Raw genomic sequence first — 6,000 nt, forward strand, 5'->3', positions numbered from 1 at the left:
TAGGACCCTAGCAGCTGGTTCAGTGAGAGCCTCTTGGGTCTCTTTTAATGCTAAATCCAGGCCCAGCTACTTCATCTCAGAATGGAAATAGCAGTATGTTAACATTCATCCAAATCCTTGTGTTTGTCATTAACTCAGCCCTTCTACTGTAGTTACATGGCACAGCTCAGCTGACATATCACCTGTCCTCCCACCTAACGAAACAGTAGGGCAGGTTATGCATCAGTGCAGCATTTAAATGCCACTTGACTGAAAACTACTGATTACTCCACATGTTTTATGTCTCCGTTTTTTTAATTCTCCTGAATGCCAGCTGATCACAGTTGTTTTTTGTTGCTGTTAGTTTCTGTCTTCTAAAAAAAAATGTGTAGAAAGTGCTTTATAAGCTGATGTTCACTAAATGTGTTAGAAATAAGTATAATATAAATAAAACAAACACGTCTGTACATTTGGGCTCTTTTCAGGAATAAATCTGCCCCTGAGTGCCCAAGCACCCAGAAGGTTACACTCCTCCCACGGGGCCAGGATCAGAAGGGATGGAACAAATGCAGCAATGAACACCCACCCCCACTGATAAAAGTTTTGGAGCCACTGGTCAGGAACAAGGGACATTTCCTTCTCCCCCTTCTCTTGCAGTCCTCAGTACTCAACTTGATACTTTAATAAGTGCTTTGGGATCCTTAAGGATGAAAGATGCTATATAGATGGGAGATGTATTAATAAAATCCCCAACTGCAGTTCAGCTGCAAATGGGAGCTACTCCAGCTCCAGGCTGGAGTAACTCTGCTAGCAACCACAGATGGTGTGACAGATGATCTCAGCAGCCCATCCATTTTTTCCATGTAAATTAAAACAAAAAAAAAAGTTAAAAAGCTATCTTGGCAAGCTAGAGATTTCAAGGGCCTTAAGTTCATCCTCAGGGCTTGCTTTGGTCCCTTTACTGCTAATCCTTGTCAGAAAGTTTTATACCTGAATCCAGTGGGGGAAAGTATGCGTATGCCAGACATTTGGTTCCACCTTGCCATCAACAGTAGGGGAGAGAGAGAGGTGAACGCGTGGCATATACATGTCTTTCTGATTGACAACAAAAATAGACCTGTCATCCAAAGAAGAGCCCAATAATTTTGGGCTCCTTTAAAATTTTGCCCACAACTAGTGAAATAATCAGTCAGCCTAACCATCCTGCTCCATGTTAAGATGCTGAAAATTTTGTGAACCTAATGAGTATAATATCCTGGTAATTGTTCTCAAAACCCTAATTGTTATACACCTCTACCTGGATATAACGCGACCCGATATAACATGAATTCAGATATAATGTGGTAAAGCAGTGCTCCGGGGGGACAGAGCTGCACACTCCGGTGGATCAAAGCAAGTTTGATATAACGCGGTTTCACCTATAACACGGTAAGATTTTTTGGCTCCCGAGGACAGTGTTATATTGAGGTAGAAGTGTATATGGCAATCTGACCATTGGAGGTTAGACAGTGTGTCCCAAAGAAAGAGTGTGTAGTGGAGAAGTAGGATTTAATTCCACAGATGCAGAAACTGTGAGCAAATTTAGCCTCTAGTATTGAATGTCTCCATGTCACCTGATATTCAGGAACAGCAGGTTCTGATTATTATTTATAATGAACCCTTAATTTATACAGTGCTGTGCGATATGTGTACTTTGGTCAACAAGTACAAGGCTCCTGCTCCAAAGAGATTACAGTCTAAAGAAACAAAATGTATAGAAGGAGGTACTATACAATACAGCAGGGGTATGGCCATAGAAGCTAAACTGCTTCTCTAAAAAATATTGGCTTATAGGAGTTGAGGAAGACAGCTTTGTTGCACCTGAATGGGAAGCTCCTCTATATGTGTAGTGGGACTTAAAAGGTCATGAATAGTCAAAAGACTCAGAAGGCAAGAAGCACTGATATAACACAAAGAGCAGAAGAAGGAATAAAGGCAGACAAGAGCACAAAATAGTGCTGGATTTACAGCTACAGAAGCAAGAAGAGTTCCGATTTATGGTAAAATGGTTGAAGACAATTGGCAAGAGATACTCCTTGATGTTTTATGTAGGGGTGCTGACAGTTTACTCTTTCTGTGGATAAGGAGATTTTTATAAGATGCCCATAAGAAAGGAATAGGTTACTGAGCTAAGCTGTGTGTCTGGAAGCGTTTGGGACCTATAGTCCCAATGGGATCATACTACTGCTCAAAAACCTGCAGGTCTTTCACCAAGTCTTATTTGTGGAAGCAATCCTGAAAGGTACTGAGCACTCAGGATGTGATCCAGGCAAGTGTAACGCTGACTGACCCCAGTCATTGGTGGGTGGGACTGAACTTGGCACCTCTGAAGCTTAGTGCATGAGCCTCTACTGCATGAGCTAAAAGCCAGATGGCTGTAAAGCAGACTCATTAACCTCCCTCTCTCTAAGTGGTTTCGGTGCCACTAGATGGAACAGAACACCACACCCAGGAGGTGCTTGTGTGGGTTACACAAGCACCTATGCATGTGGGTAGCTTTTGCAGGATCCTGGCCTAGGTTGAGTTGCCATAAATGGAAGCTCTGTATAAAGCTATCACAGGTAGCAGCAGATATTTTTTGTAAGTAGTCATTCATTCAATGAAGTATGATACTGTGTCATTTCTAAGAGTAAATGTCACTGTTTAAAATTAATTATTTTACTGAGTATTTCTTAACAAAAAATGAATAAAAATAAAAATAAATAAATTGAAGGGGCTACAATGTTCCACATTACTACATAATCTCCTGTATGAGTTCAGTCTTCTATTGAAACTTCATCTATTAAAACCTCTTTGAAACTTACAGAATGGCAGAGGTAAAACTCTAGAGCTCCAACACAACCAAACACTTGAGCAAATGCTTGCCTTCAAGCATATGAGTAGTCCCTTTGCCTTCAACACAATTACCCATGGTGATTGCACTTGCTGGGCCAGATCCTAGTTCCATACCTCATGTCTTCCAGTGGGCATCAACTCCATTAAACATTCACTGTCAAAACATAGCTTTCCTTGTTAAAAAAAATGACATTATTATTTTCTATCCCAAACTAATGACTTGCCAGGGCAGATACTGGCTATGTTTTCAAAGAAAATTTAGCATTGTAATAAAAATAAAATAAAGATTAATGTAGTGAAATATTTCTTTGTTTATGGATTTTGCCTTTTTCTTTTCTCTTATTTACTTGCCCCAAAAAATTTGAAATGAGGATGAGACATGTTTACAATTTTGTGCCATTTTTCTTGGAGATGAGAATTCATTAATAAAGGTTAGACTCATTCAGACTTTAAAAATAGGACACTTACAATTATTGTTGCCTCGCAATCTGCTTGCATGATAGTTTGTCCTTGAAATCAGTGGGACAGCTCCACATGAATGGAGTAGTTCTCCAGACTAGCACTTTGTTAATTCAATGATGTGAGATCAGATTCAGGCCCATACAGCCTAAACCATTTGAAACCGAAGCACCAAAGTTTCTTTGTAGCTACAGCACTTATTACTAATTTTAATATCATCAAAGGTTATGCTCCAGTTGTGTTTATTGGTTTACATTGCATAGTTTTATTTGCAAAGCACTTTGTGATGCACAGTGTATGCAATTAATTGTATGGAATAAATTATAATAAGAATCTGTTTTATGTACTAGTATCTGCTGGTATCAAGAAAATAATCTACATCAACAGCCTTGAAGTAATTTCATTCTCACCTTCCAATGGTGATGCCTCTAACTAGTCGAATTATCCATTCAACATATTCAGTGCCATGTCCTATATATCATAGTCACATTTAATATCATATGTCAGAGGGTTAACAGCAGATAGGGATTTTATCCATGTTTGGACGTAAGTAAGAAATTTTGCCAATTTATGGGCTTCCAGAAAACTTTGATATGCTGTTAATGGAACACTGTTAAGTCTTAGTTAAGGTACTGTACTAGAGAAATGAAAACGGGCCTATATATCAATAATATGTGAACCTCAGAAGGCTTGGTTCATATTATTATTAGAAAGTTTAGACAGAATTAGATCTGAATTGTCCAAAACTATCTAGTTTGCAAAAGTGGGCTCTACGTCTCTTAATAATAAACTGTCTCACAAGATTTTCAGTATTTCTTGCCTGTAGTTGGGCCAGAAATACACTAAGAACAGTTACTCTGATGGTACTGTACAATTCAACTCTTAGGCATGGATAGGAAATGCAGAAGAGTGTGATAATGATTCAGGATTAGCTCAACGTTTCTAGCCCACGAAAGCTTATGTACAAATAAATTTGTTAGTCTCTAAGGTGGCACAAGGACTCCTCATTGTTTTTGCTGATACAGACTAACATGGCTACCACTCTGAAACCGGTCAATTCTTAGTTTCTCCAAACTTATTCAGCCTATACTACTGGTAATATATTCCCATTGCCAATGGTGAGCCATTGTTAACGGACAATTATTTGTTTTATTTTCAGTGGAAAGATTTTTGGAGCATTTACAATAGAAATGATACTTTGTGGGGTTTATTTTTTCCTTACTATTGTTACAAAAGGCAAAACTATGTTAAATGCCTGACTTTGTTACCTCTGTTGTTCGTAAGGCCATTATTGCCAATTTGGCAGACAATATTTTGCCCTTGTTGGAACAGAAGTATTGGAGAGATCAGGGGTGACCTAGAATGAAGAACTGCTCAATTCAATAATAAGAGCATATCTCCACCTACACAACTCATCAGCAGGACACCAAAAGATAACACAGCACATCGGTGAAACACCAAATCCAAAGCTGATTTAAGTCAATGGGAGTCTTTCCATTGACTTAAGTGGGCTTTGGATCAGGCCTCAAAACAGCATTATTACATTATCAGAACAAATTCTTATTGATCAATCACAGCCTGAGGGAACATGGCACTGGATTTGAAAGATTTTGAAAGAGCTACTGTTTCATAGAAAATAATCCTTTCACTAGATTTACATATACCAGAAAAATTACATTTTTTGTTTTCTATATTAAAGAAGTTTAGTAGAGTGTAGGCTAAATTTAAGATAACGGTACTCTCTGGTTTCTGGCCTAAAGAAGGTGTAATATAGAACTGGGAGGACAGCTTCTAATTTGGATAATCTTAGGTGACATTTTTTACCCTTATGCCAGTAAACATCCTTTCACACACACCCCCAAAGTCAGTCTTCTGCAGATTTAGGTGTCAATCCTAAACTACGCCCCACTGTAGACATCTGACAGAGGAGAACCATTTATGGTTCCCTGGTCATGGAGCTGCTCTAAATTACACCCAGCTACAAGGGTCCATTTGTCAAATGGAGAGTGCCAGAGCACAGCAGCACTACATCCTTGTTCTTTCCTGTCTGCAATGCCATCTACACTGGAGGTGGTGATGTTGATGCTATATCTACTGTGAGCCAGCAAGGGGGATCTATCTGCTTTGCACTCTCTTTGCACCAGGGAAGCAGGGCTCAGAATTTGAATCTGCCATCTTCCAATGGATGGTTAGGGCATGCTAATAGGAAATCAGACATTAAAGATAAAGCAACCCTATGGTTCATGGGCTTTATAAATAAATTCTACTTCCAACAGAATAGACGCTGGAAAGGGTCTGATTTTTATAACTGAGTTGAATCACACTGATGTTTCTAGAGTATGTTCATTATCTTTCTGATGGAGTAAATAATGGGAACACATTACATACAGATCATTGCTGCAGGCAATTGGTCCAGAATATAATACTTTTATTTGGCAGGTAATGTGCTGTCTCCATAGAACAGACTATTTTCAGTCATCTTTTTTATTCTTCAATTTTAAAAAATTATCTCAAATTTTCATATTTTGACTATTCCCATTTTTGTCATTTATATAATTGTTCTTTCTTAACACTTATGCAGCAATTTTCAGCTTCAAATTATTTTACAAATATTAACTAACTCTAACAACAGCCTATGGTTAAATGTTGGCTCAATTTTACAGATGGGGAAACTGAGGCACAGAGGTA

The sequence above is a fragment of the Mauremys reevesii genome, linkage group 2 (assembly GCF_016161935.1).
Source record: "Mauremys reevesii isolate NIE-2019 linkage group 2, ASM1616193v1, whole genome shotgun sequence".
In the NCBI taxonomy this organism is placed as follows: domain Eukaryota; kingdom Metazoa; phylum Chordata; order Testudines; family Geoemydidae; genus Mauremys; species Mauremys reevesii.